This window comes from Labeo rohita, chromosome 20 (genome assembly GCF_022985175.1).
Source record: "Labeo rohita strain BAU-BD-2019 chromosome 20, IGBB_LRoh.1.0, whole genome shotgun sequence".
Taxonomy (NCBI): Eukaryota; Metazoa; Chordata; class Actinopteri; order Cypriniformes; family Cyprinidae; genus Labeo; species Labeo rohita.
The window spans coordinates 29626564-29641030 of record NC_066888.1 but is presented as its reverse complement, the minus strand read 5'-3'; the positions used below and the strand labels follow the sequence as shown (position 1 = coordinate 29641030).

The 14467-nt window shown below is 31.4% G+C and overlaps 1 protein-coding gene across 4 annotated transcripts in view; it reads left to right on the top strand.

The window, feature by feature from the left end:
* Nucleotides 1–11096: 11096 nt before the first annotated feature.
* Nucleotides 11097–14467, top strand: part of dtnba (dystrobrevin, beta a) — a 35662-nt gene continuing 32291 nt past the window's right edge. For all 4 annotated transcript variants that reach the window (XM_051139318.1, XM_051139317.1, XM_051139316.1 and 1 more), the window contains exon 1: nt 11097–11291. The gene's annotated coding sequence lies outside the window, so the exon portion shown is untranslated. The remainder of the gene's footprint in view (nt 11292–14467) is intronic.

Below are 14467 nucleotides of genomic sequence, written 5' to 3'. Positions count from 1 at the left end.
TATCTTCGAAACAGTGAATCAAAAGATTCACGAACCCACTCCAAAGTCCCGTTCTAAATCAAATGATTCGCAATACGCGACACTTTAAGGACAGTTATATTAGCGTCCACACCGAAACAGGTTACCATTATTGCTTAAATGCTTAAAGGTAAATTCTGATTGGCTGTTTATATTTTTATTGTTTACAAGCTGGGAAAATCGTTCCAATGGTACTGTTCCTTTGTGTCATTGTTATAGAGTTGCTGTGAACTTATAATTCTCACAGAATTTGCAATTTCTGCTTTATCATTATGCATTATGTGTTTCTGCTAGCTAAATTTCACATACATAAAAAATTACTGGCTCTTTTCTTTAATCAATATCCCAATAATCAATATCTCTGTCTGAATCAAAAGAGTCATGATACGCATTCCGAAGTCCCGATCTGAATCAAAAGAAGTCTCCATCTAATTCAAAAGATTCATTTTATATGCATTCCAAAGTCCCGATCTGAATCAAAAGATTCATTATAGGCACTCTGAAGTCCCGATCTGAATCAAAAGATTTGCGATATGTGCTTTGAAGTCCTGATCGATCCAAATGATTTGTTATCCGATTGGAGTACTTCGAAACAGTGAGTCAAATGTCGCGATACGCGACACTTTAAGGACAGTTATATTAGTGTCCACACTAACACAGGATAACCTTATTGCTTAAATGCTTAAAGGTAAATTCTGATTGGCTGTCGATATTTTTATTGTTTACAAGCTGGGAAAATCGTTCCAATGATACTGTTCCTTTGTGTCATTGTTATAGAGTTGCTGTGAACTTCTAATTCTCAAAGAATTTGCAATTTCTGCTTTATCATTATGCATTGTGTTTCTGCTAGCTAAATTTCACATACATAAATAACTACTCTTTTCTTTAATCAATATCTATATAATCAATATCTCTATCTGAATCAAAAGAGTCATGATACACACTCATATGTACAATCTGATACAATCTGTCCCGATCTAAATCAAAAGATTTGCGGTATGTACTTTGAAGTCCCGATCAAAATGATTCGCTATGCGATTGGAGCCCTTTGAAACAGTGAATCAAATGATTTACGAACCTATTCGTAGTCCCAATCTAAATCAAATGATTCATGATACCCGATATAATAAGTTTCGATCTGAATCAAAAGAACTCCGAAGTTCTGATCTAAATCAAATGATTTGCAAGGTGTGCTCCAAAGATTCAATTTGAATCAAACGATTTGGGATGCGTGCTCCGAAGTCTTGATCTAAATCAAATGATTCATGATCCCACTCCAACCTCCCGTTCTAAATCAAATGATTCCGTTCTAAATCAAATGATTCCGATCTAAATCAAATGATTCGCGATACGCGTTCTGAAGTTTCGATCTGAATAAAGATTCATGTACCATTATTCAGATCGGCACTCAGGAGCACATCCCCTATCTGAAATGAGTCACAAACCTGCTCTGACGTCCTGCATAAATCAAACGATTCACAAACCCACTTAATTTCGATCTAAATCAAATTACTCACGATTTGCTCTCCAAAGTTCAGATCTAAATAATGATTTGTGAATAGTTAGTCAGATTGGCACAAGGAAGTGCAGCCCCATCTGAAATTAGTCGCAAACCCGCTCCAAAGTCCCGATCTGAATCAAACGATTCGCGAAATGTGCTTTGAAGTCCCGATCAGACCAAAATCACAATCCGATTGGAGCGCTTTGAAACAGTGAATCAAATTATTCCCGAATCCGCTCCGAAGTCCCCACCCAATCTAAATCGAAAGATTTGCAATAAGCGCTCCAAAGTTGAGATCTGAGTAATGATTCCTGAACCATTATTTAAATCAGCACTTCAAAGTGTGTCCCTATCTGAAATGAGTTGCGAACCCCCTCCGAAATCCTGTGCTGCGTCCTAATGTGCCTACTTATACTACGACCCTTAAAGTATGTACTCTTTTGGTAAAGAAAAAGTACACACTTTTGAGTGTGTAGTAAAAGAGCTTTGGGACATACTATCACGTCATACAACTGCGTCTTTACCATGTCACAGTAAACTGGCCTGTCGATCATCTTGTCACCGTTAACATCCTCCACATTTAATTTCATTTAGCTTCCTAAGGTACTGGAGAGAAAAGAAGTAGCATGTTGATCTGCCAGTTGCGGGTCTTTCATGCCGGAAACATTTTCTGCAAAATGATGCATTTAAAAGTTAAGGACCAAACGGATGTTTTAAAACTTCACACTGCTGTTGGAGATATAAATATAACATGGATTATAACGCATTTTTACCAGGTTAAATGCTGATTATTAGTAACTCAAACCCTTTTTATAAACATCGCTACCTAACCGCCGGTCGCGCACATCCGTTATGTTTGTAGTTTTTTCAACTCGTTTTTTTAGTGTTTGTAGTTCTGAACCGAAAATAGTAGACCATCCGGGGACTTTTGGCATACTCTATTCAGCATACTATGCTTTGTTTTGGGACACACTTATTGCAATCTCACCTACTATTTAGGATAGATAGTATGAACATTGGGACGCAGGGCCGATGTAAATCAAAAGATTCACGATACGCGCTTTGAAGTTCCGATCTGAGCCAAATGATTCAGGATCCGATTGGAGCGTTTCGAAACAGTGATTCATTTTGCGACGCATTGGTCGAAATTTGAACATGAATGGCTCTTTAGAATTAATTTTTGCAAGTAAATAACTTGAACTTGAAAGGCTGAAGTCACGTTCAGCCATGTTTAAACGGCAGTAGCTTAGCTGGCTAGTTTTATGAGATTAACTGACTTTATTTACAAATAAAACATCCATTTCCATTCGAAAGACTGCTTTCCAGGTCTAAGACATCAAATACTAGTGAGAACACTCGATTTGCACCTCAAAATGTTTATAAATGAGGTTTATTTTATTTTTTTATATACACCGATTTTAACCTGTTCCTGCCATAAAAATAGATCACGCATCTTTTTTTCCCTAATTAGTTTATTTCTTAAAACGTAAATAAAAGATCCTATCTGGATCATAATCCTGTTTGAAACTGATTTCACCCTGTTCTTGCTGAACCTTGCTGAATAAAGCTATTAACTTCTCAGCAGAAAAAATATATACACTACCGTTCAAAAGTTTGGGGTCAGTAAGACTTGTAATAGTCTTTAAAGAAGTCTCTTATGCTCATCAAGGCTGCATTTATTTGATTAAAAATATAGAAAAAAAAAAAACTAATATTGCAAAATGTTTTTACAATATAAAATAATGTTTTTTATTTTAACATACTTTAAAATAGAATTTATTCCTGTGATGAAAAGCTGAATTTTTATCAGCTGTTACTCCAGTCTTAAGTGTCACATGATCCTTCAGAAATCATTCTAATATGCGGATTTATTATTAGAATGCTCAATGTTGGATAATATCAACAGCTGTGCTGCCAAATATTTTTTGCAACCTGTGAATTTTTTTTTTTCAGGATTCTTTCATGAATAACAAGTTTAAAAAGTACAGTGTTTATTCAAAATATAAATATTTTATAACAATGTAAATTATTTATTATTAACTTTTAATAAACTTTTAATTATTAACTTAATACATCCTTGGTGAATAAAAGTATTCATTTCTTAAAAAAAAAAAAAGAAACAATAAAAATGTACTGACCCCAAACTTTTGAACGGTAGTGTATATATAAAAAAAAATCTTACTGACGTTCAAACTTCTGAACTGTAGTGCAAGTGATTTTGGCTCCAGCGTCACATGAGTTGCCAGATAGAGTCATCGAGGGCACAGGTAAGACAATCTCCTTCTCTCTCTCAGTCTGCTGGGAGGTTTACAGTAGGGCTGCTGATGCAGTTTATCTCGATCTTCTCTGAATAATTAACGCCCGTGCCCACGCGGCGCCTTCCGTTACGGTTAACCGGGGGAGGCTGGAGGTCGTGTGTGGTGTGTGCCGGTGTCGTGTTCTGTTTAACCTACATGTGGTTCATTTCCCTTTCATCGGTGTCGCTTCAGCGACTAAAGGACCGCTCATTAAACGCTTGTGCGGGTTGGTTTCATGACTGACGGGCCTCTTCAGAAAGGAGTTCACTCACCTGGACTGAACATACACCGGAAACGCTCGATTTCACATTAAAGCCCTGTTGAGTGGTACTGTGTTCATCGTGTATCGTAACAAAGTAATACAAACAAAACTCACAGTTTTATTTCACTCCGTTGTTAAATAAACGGACGAGACCTGAAGAGAAACTGGAAATCCATAAGGATCAGGGAATGAAGTCTTCATTATGGGAATGGGACAGAAATCCATCTGTTTCCATGACAACCTTTTTTTTTTGGTCATTGGACATTTTCTTCATGCACCAATGATACTCCTCTCCCTCTCACACATACACACACAAATATTAATGTGTAGGCCTAATCTAAAATAAAGATATTTATAGTTAAAATATAATCTTATTAAGATGTTTGATTGGCATTTTAATCAGAGATATCGCTTAATATTATCAATATTGTAATGGGATGACAGGGTGGTGTGTTTTTGACAGCAACGGTTATTAATTTGGCGCCAATTTATGTTCGCTGAAAATCGTCGCGCCGTCATCGCCCCCTGCTGGATAAAAAACACACTGACTGATGATGTCAATGAAGAGATTCTCGCTTGTTTTGGGCTTTAGACATAGATTTATATCTGTAACAGAGCAATATCTATATATTTTGGATAAAATATGTCGTATAATAAACCCGTGATGCCTCAGCACTAAAACAAACTGACTGACCCATTTATGAAGCGCTGAGGACGCTTCTGACCGCTAGATGGCAGCGCTGCTGCATTCAAAATGACTCGATTGACCTTCACTGAACGCTACACAACATAAAAACGAATCTGTTTTGGTTTTTGTTATTTGTTTATCTTCAAAATAAAATCTTAAATAAGCCTATATCGATTTGTGAGGCCAGTTAATATCCTAGGCTTTTTCCTTCCCCCTTATATTATACACATAATGTACTACACGCTTATCAACAACACAAAGGCTCTTACATAGCATTTATTACATGATTTTATGTAAATAAATAAATAAAAACAATTATTTAATTACAATATTTACCATTTAAATCATAATACATTAATAAAATAATAATTAATTATTATATTATAATTATATAATAAAAATAATTATTATTATTATATTTTAAAACGAGTAAATTTATATTCAAAATTCCTTTCTGTAAACACAAGGACACTAGTAATCTAGAATTATTTAAAATAAATACATTTTAAATTAGAATTAAATTAAAATTTTGTATTTATGTTTAGAATTTTAAAAATAATTCTAAAATGAGTTATTACAATGTAATTAATTATACTTCCTTTCTATAAATATGAGGATACTAGTAATCTTTAATAATATAATCTAAAATTATTTAATGAATTCTATTAATATAAATTATATTATTACAATGAATAATAATAATAATATTAAATTCTATTATAGTGTGTGCATTAAGTACCCGTTTACACTCTTTTCTATAAACATTTGGACACTAGTAATCTAGAATGATTTTAAAATAATGAATACATTTTAAATTCTAAATTTTGTGCTTATATTTAGAATGTAAAAAATACAATAATTCTAATAATTCAACAATATTTGGCTGTTTCTGTTTCTCGTCCTCGTTTCATCATCATTAGTTACCTTGTATCACCTGTGCCTTAATTTTGTTCATCGTTATCTTTGTTCATCGTCTTTATAAGTTGTATTGAGTTCAGTGTTTGTCGTCTGGTCTCGTCAATGTGAACGTCAGTGTATGCGTGGTTTTACCCTCCTGCTGGGGATTTACCTGTGCAATATAAGAAAGACTTTATCTTTGACCTTCGTTTTTGTTCGCCCCTTCCTCACACGATACGTGATAAATAGAATCTCAAATTATTTAATAAATTATAAAATTATACATACATATTATTATTATTATTTATTATTATTATTATTTACAAATAATTTAGCATTTAAATGTAAGTGCATTAAGTATCAGTTTACACTACGATCTATTAATATGAGGAAACTAGTTATCTAGAATTTTTAATTTATATTTAGAATTTTAAAAATGATTTTAAAGTTATTTTATAATATTAATAACGATTATTATTATTATTTACAAATAATTAATACATTTTCATTAATGCATTTCATAAGTGCATTACGTACCAGTACTACAGAACTAGTTAGACTAGTAGTCTGGCTAACAACAAGTAAATTAAAGTCTTCAACTGTGCATATTAGACGTCTTCAAGTTAAGTAGTGCTGTATGGCAGGGATCATGTCTGTCTGTCTTCAGTAATCAAATGAAAGCTCACTAAACATTAAATGAAGGGTCACAATCAGTGCATTACCAACTAATTCACAGCTGTTGCCTGACAATCTATCATTATAATCATGTAAACCATAATCAGGAAATTCCCTTGTTCATTTGTTTGCCATAATACTATATTTGTACAGAAGCACTTCTTCTCCAACTATATAACATGTTTGCATCTCCAGCTTCATTTGTGAACCTAAAGGCCTTTTTGCACAAAAGCGTGTGCAGAATTCCTCAAACGTTAAAGTTTTTATTGCACCAAACCCTTGGAAAGCACCTGTTTATGGGAAGTGGCACAGTTAATGTTCAACTCATCTGGGAAACTGTGTTTATCTCCGTCCACATGATCACATTCTGTACAGGTTTAACACTCCCAGAGTTTCTGGCCTTCTAGGATGTCACGGATGCACAGAAATAAACTCCCTGCTCATCAGCTGTAACTCATCCGGGCATGTTGCACAACTTACAGTCTACAAGCATGAACATATCTTATGAATAACGCTCAACTCTCTGGAGAAAGGCTGTCGTTACTGTAAATAAATAATGTTTTATTTATGTAGAAATCTTATCTGGTCCTGTGTATCTGTGTAAAATACAGATGTTGCTGCTAATTCACTGAGACAGTGATTCACCAGAGAGAGAGAGAGACAGGAAGAGACAGCGAAACACAACAGCAGGAACACACAAGAAAGAGAGACTGTGTGCTGGGCCGCGGAGAGAATAAAGGCAGGAGGACTGTGATTAATGACCTGTGTTTAAAGGTGATATCATGTATCACAGAAGAATGTTCTTCATGGATGAATGGTGATACCTCAGAGGAGGAGGAGCAGAAGAACCGCAGTCATTCTCACCGGTCAGATTTCAGTCATTGATGTACATTAGGGGTGTGGCCAGTCCTTAAGCATGTGGCTAATGCTGGTGGGTGTGGCTAATTTGAAAGGGTGTGGCTAGTTGAGTGAACACTGACCGCCCACATTGTGAGTTTTTCCAATTTAAAATATAACTATATTATACTAGATATTTTACTAGTGATTGTATTTAGGTTGAGATTCTACCATTTTAATATATATTATTATATATTATTTTAAAATAAAATTAAACATTTTAATTACTTATATTACCCAAAATGAATAAATAAATAACTAAGCAAGCACACAAGCAACCTCTCAGTCAAGTAAATCATTAAATCAGTAATAAAAATATTTTTAAAAGACTACAAGGATATATATATATATATATATATATATATATATATATATATATACATATACATATATTATTGGTTCACAGTTACAAAATAGGTAATTATAATAGATATTTTACCAGTCACTGATTTTTTTTTCTTTAGAATGTATATCATTTTTTAATTATTATATATATATATTTTTTAAATTATATAATAAAAAATAAAGCTCCCAGTCAGATAAATGAAGACATTACAAAATAAAAAAAAATAAAAAAAAATAAAAGGACTGTAAGAATATATATAGAGAGAGAGAGAGAGGGAGAGAGAGAGATTGAGATATTAATAATATACTGTTGGTTCACATGGTTTATCTTTTTAATAAAAATCATTTAATAAAAATTATGCATAACACTTTACAATAAATAGATAAAATTAGAATTGTAATATTGCATTACAGACATTTTTAATAATTTATCCTTACAATATTTACAATAACTAAAAATGTAATTTAATAAAATAAAACTTTAAATGTAAGTTAATAAAAACAATTTAATAAAAAATAAAATGCATAACATTAGAATGTATAGATAGAATTATTATTTTATTAAAACTGTTTTAGAAATATGATGTATAATATAATAATTTAGATTTACAGTTTTTAAATATTTAAAATGTAATAAAATTTACATTTAATTACAATAATTAATTATTTTAAAAAATGATAAATAATAAAATATATTAAAAATATTATTTATATATAAATAATATTTATGTAAAATAATAATAATAATAAATATTTATATAAATATTAAAAAAAACTAAATACTAAAAATGTAATTTAAATAAGAAACATGTAAATTTAATTATAATAATAATTCATTATTTAATAATAATAAAAATAATAAAGAATATAATAAAAATAATATTTATATAAATAAATAATATATATTTATATGAAAATACTAATAAATATTTATATAAATAAAACATTATTTCTTTAAAATTAAAGCACTGTTTGTTAGATGACAGAATGGCTATAAAAGGGCTTGATAAATGAAAAAAAAAATGTTTTAATAACTCCACCACAAAAAAGTATACATTTTATATGTTAGCAGCATATTTCCTTACTCATAGCAGACAATTATTGATAATAAATGTTATAAATATTATGCATACAAAATACTGTCATATTTAAAAACGTTTTAAAAAAATAAAAATAAAAAAATAATAAAAATCTAAATTTATTAAGTTTTTTCAAGACAGTATTATAAATGTTATTATTATTATTACTATTATTATTACTGTTATTATTTTACTACTATTATATTATCAGAAGAAATATATAAATTAACTAATAATTAATTAAGTTACTCACCATTGTTTTAAATTTGTGATTGGTGTCCTCTAGATCATCATTTGTTTGATTTCTGTTATACAGGCTGTTTCATTGAGTCCTGTGTCTCAGCTGGTCTGAAAAACACAGAAATGTTTACCCACTAATAATAATGATTGTTTCGGTTCATTGAGTTCAGATATAGGTGGGGTAAACATGCAAATCTCTGTCATCTCACTCTTTAATCTGGCCCTTGAATCGAAACATATCTCACGGGTGGGTGAGCTCTGACATCATGCATTACACACGTAGAGGAAGAGTTCACCCAAAAATACCCTTGTGTTGCTCCAACCCTGTATTATGTTCTTTCTCCTGTGAAACACAAAGGGAGATGCTATTCAACATGTCCTTAGGCAGCAACGAATGCATGGCGATTTATGCTGCCAGTACACTGAAAAAGCATTAACTTGTTTGCTTTTCGAGGGATATGATAGCATTATATTAATTCACTAATAATCTTCCCATCCGCTGTGGTCTTCATATGTCATCCACACTTCTGTTCAGTTAAAAATGGTACTTTTAAAGTTACTGTATGGCTTAAGAGTAGTTAAAAAAATGTGTAAATGTGATGTATAAATCATGGACACTTCAAATAACATTTGTGTTTCACAGAAGAATGCAAATGAGGAGCAGGTTTGTAATACAAGTATTTCACATGATGAATTGCAATTTCTGGTACATCTGCTTGCATTATTAGCCTCTCGAAGACTAAACCAGAACAGAATGTTACTGCTACACTGACTAACACTTTGGAATATTTATATTAATACTGTCAGATATTATGTTTCACTGTTCTGGGCAGTTATGAAGGAAGGGCTATAAAAAAAAAAAAGAAAAAAGAAAAAGAAATATATATAGACATTTAATATATTTGAAAATAAATATTACAATATTTAAAAGATACTTATTGGTAAAAAATGAATACAATTAAAAATTGTATTTTAATTTTAAAAATATGAAATAAATAATAAACTTTTAAATAAAAAATGTTTAATAAAATTCTAATGCATAACACTGTTTTTAATAGATATATAGATATATAGCTAGATATTATTATTGTATTATAAATTATTAAAGGTAAATTAATTATTTATTAACAATATTTAATACAAATAAAATACATAACATTGTTTACAATGATAGATAAATGGATGAAATTACAATTGTATTTTTATTGCAAGTTAGATATTATATATACTATATAATATATCATTTTACTCACAATAAAAATGTAATTAATAAAATAAAACTAAATAAAAACAATTTATTTAAAAATTAATTAAATAAAAATTTAATTAAAAATTTAAATGTAATAAAACATTTTAGATAGATAGATTATAATTATATTAAAACTATTATAAATATTAGATACAATGTAATTTAATAAAATAAAAATATAAATTCAATAATAATAATTAATTATAAAAAAATAATTTAATAAAAATTAAAGTACATTGCTGTTAGATTTTTTACTATTGTATTATAAATATTATATACTATATCAATTTGTTTTTACAATATTTAAAATTAAAAGTTTTAGTATTGTAATAAAATTGTATTGTATTATAGAACTACTATATAATTGATACTTACAATATTTAAAAACTAAAAATGTAATTTAATAAAACAAAACTTTTACTGTAATTTATTTAAAAAAACAATTTAATAAAAATTTAAATGCGTAACATTATAGATAGATAGATAAATAGATTTTATTATAGATTTCTATTATAAATATTAGATCTAATATAATAATTTAGATTCACAATATTTAAGCATAAAAATGTACTTTAATAAAATAAAATATAAATTTAATAATAGTAATAATAATTATTATTATTAAAAACAATTTATTTAACATACATAACTTTGTTAGATAGTATTTACATTTTATTATTATTGTTTTAGAAATTTTATATATCAGTTTATTTTTTTTACAGTATTTACACATTAAATGTTTTAGTATTGTTAATGAAATTGTATTGTATTGCATTATTATTTATTTGGTAATATCAGTACTGGTCCACATTTCTCTAATGTAGCAATATTATGTGTAAACACTGAGTGCAACATTGTGTGTCGTGCTTATACCAATAAAGAATACAAGAGAGAGAGAGAGAGAGAGAGAGAGAGAGAGAGAGAGAGAGAGAGAGAGAGATCATTGACTCTAAGTGAGTTTCTCCAGTATGGCGATCACACAGAGTCGGTCTGTTGTTACACCGGAGATTTCGTGAATGAATCGTGACTCAACCGCGCTGAATCATCGGATACAATGAGAATATAATGAGAAATCAGAGGCTGAGATGAGAATCTGATGTTGGAGGGTTTTTAACGGGATCCGAGCGGCGGAAATTCGCTCCGGTGAGTCAAAACCGAACTTCTGCTCTTCACTAAACCTCCATTAAACTCAACTACAAACCAAAACCCAGAACTATACACGACAGCACAGCGTTTTAAATGATCACTTAATACTATAAAGTGTAAAAACGTACTCGCATCTGCGTGATAGAAACTCTGAGAGCTGAATGAGGTGAAGATGGAGTTAATGTTTGACAACATGGCTGCTCGCTTTCATCTCTTCATTCCTCCAACTTAAAAAAATATAGTCTTAATCTTTGTTCTTTCATATGTACCATACACACTGTTACAGATTTTAGCTTCATTTCGGTGTAGATTGAGCAAACGCGTCTGTTCCTGCAGTGGAAACTGTTTCCGTTCGGCGAAAACAACAAACGCAAAACATCCTGAAACTCTGAAACTTATTACCGAACATCAGAGGTTCATAAAAGAGATTTCAACTCTTCTTGTGTATTTATGTTTATGGGAGATTTTCAGCCGGTGCATGTGTGTTTTGTTGTGTTTCCGCAGGAAGTTAGAAAGAGAAACTCAAACACGACTTTTAAGGTATTGACGAAAATACCATGGTATTACCATGTTTTTGAACACTAATTCTTTGACGTAGCCTACTTTAGAATAATTCCATCGCTTACAAAAAGTACAATTGTAGTACCACGATACAGAGATGGTAATACTCTAGTGCTTTATACCATGGTATTTATTTCCATGATGCTATTCTAACACATTTCCAAAAATACCATGGTGCCATGTCCAAAAACAGGGTTCGGACAAGGTGCCTAAGGTGCTTGAAGTATTTGAATTTGACTTTTTTGAAAATTCAGGTTTGGAAAACCCTTGAAACGGCAATATACCCGAAGAGGTAACGTTAACCCTTTAAAATAGGCATGAAAGTACACTATCCAAACTTAAATTGTTGTAATTCATGAACACGTTGGAATACAGATCTAACGTTGGTGTCTTTTTAAAGAAAACAGTCAGCAGATTAGGGCAGAATCTTTTAAAAAGAAAGTTTAAATTTACTAAAAAGAAAATGCACTGTACCATTTTTATAGTATTTTATATAAAATACATATTTTACATAACAGGTTTTACCCTAAATTTGATATCAAATTGAAGCCTTATGTCTAAACAAGTTATGTTCCAAATTTGAAGTTGACATGAAAAAAAGGTTCCTTTGCGTTATACCACAAACAGCCACCGGGTGCCATACAAACTCTACAGAATTTTTTAAAATGCATTTTTCTGTCACAAAAGTCAAAATTTCTCTGTCAATTTTACTTTTTATCACAAAATAACCACCAAATATGAAATCCTGAGGCTCAGACCTTTCCAACAACGTTTTTTGTCAAGATTATAAAAAGTTTGGAATCTAAAAGACCGTAATGCGTTTTGTAATATGACACTTGATACCGCCGCTACACTGTAAAAAATAAAAAACACAATTTGTTGAGTCAGCTTAAAATAATTTGTTACCCTGCTGCCTTAAAATTTTAAGTTCAGTCAACTAAAATAAGTTTAGTCAACTTGAAATGTTAAGTTGTACTAAGTAACAACTTAGATATTTGTGTTTGCTAAACTTAACAGATGGGTAAGTAACCCAGCTGCCTTCAAATTTTAAGTTGATTCAACTCAAATATCTAAGTTGTCACTTAGTATAATTTAACATTTCAAGCTGAATAAACTTTTTTTGAGTTGGCTGAACCTAAAATTTTAAGGCAGCCAGGTTAAAAATTATTTTAAGTTGACACAACAAATCGTTTTTTACAGTGTGAGGGGGAGGAGACCGCCAAAAGATTTTACAGTACTATTTCCATGGTAACACAATGTCCGATTTCAAAATGGTTTTCATAGGATGATTTTTGGGCTTCTAAGCTTTCAAATGATATATAATTTATGATGATTACTGAAATATTTGATAGAAAAAGGACAACGAAAAAAAGGTGGGACGGTGACAGTTAAAGGGTTAACTTACTTGAAAAAAAATTTAATTATTGAAAGAATGTATCTATGAAATGCAAATAATAATACGTTTATTAAATTTCATTTAATGTCATAAAACTATCGAGCTAAATCAGTAGTAGTACTAAAAGTGTCGTGTAAACATGGCTGAAGACCAAAAAGAGGAACAGATGAACCAAATCAATTGAGTCATTATGCTGGAACCGCTCCGACTGATTCAAATTCGTGACTTCGTGCATTCATTTCAAGCGATTCGCTAGCAAACACCAGAATCGCGAATCATTTGACTTAGATCACGACTTCGGAGCGGGTTCGTGAATCATTTGACTTAGATCCGAACTTTGCGTATCGCGAATTAATTGATTTAGATTGGAACTTCAAGTATCGCGAGTCATTTGATTCATATCAGGACTTCGGAGCAGGTTCGCGAATCATTTGACTTAGATCCGGACTTTGCATATCGCGAATCAATTGATTTAGATCGGAACTTCGGAGCGGGTTCGCGAATTGATCCGAACTTTGCGTATTGCAAATAATTTGATTCGGATCAGAACTTCGGAGCGGGTTCGCGAATCATTTGACTTAGATCCGGACTTTGCATATTGCGAATCAATTGATTTAGATCGGAACTTCGCGTATTGCAAATCATTTGATTCAGATCAGAACTTCGGAGCGGGTTCGCAAATAGATCGGAACTTCGCATATTGCGAATCATTTGATTCAGATCGTGACTTTGCATATCGCAAATCATTTGATTCAGATCAGAACTTCGGAGTGGGTTCGCAAATCTTTTGGTTTAGACCGGAACCTAGGAGTGCGAATCACGAATAATTTGATTCAGATCGGGACTTCGGAGCGGGTTCACGAATCATTTGACTTAGATCCGGACTTTGCATATCGCGAACCAATTGATTTAGATCGGAACTTCGCGTATTGTGAATCATTTGATTCAGATCAGAACTTCGGAGTGGGTTCGTGAATAGATCCGAACTTCGCGTATTGCAAATCATTTGATTCAGATCAGAACTTCGGAGCGGGTTCGCGAATAGATCGGAACTTCGCATATTGCGAATCATTTGATTCAGATCGGGACTTCGCATATCGTGAATCATTTGATTCAGATCAGAACTTCGGAGTGGGTTCGCGAATCTTTTGGTTTAGATCGGAACCTAGGAGTGCGAATCACAAATAATTTGATTCGGATCGGGACTTCAGTTTTT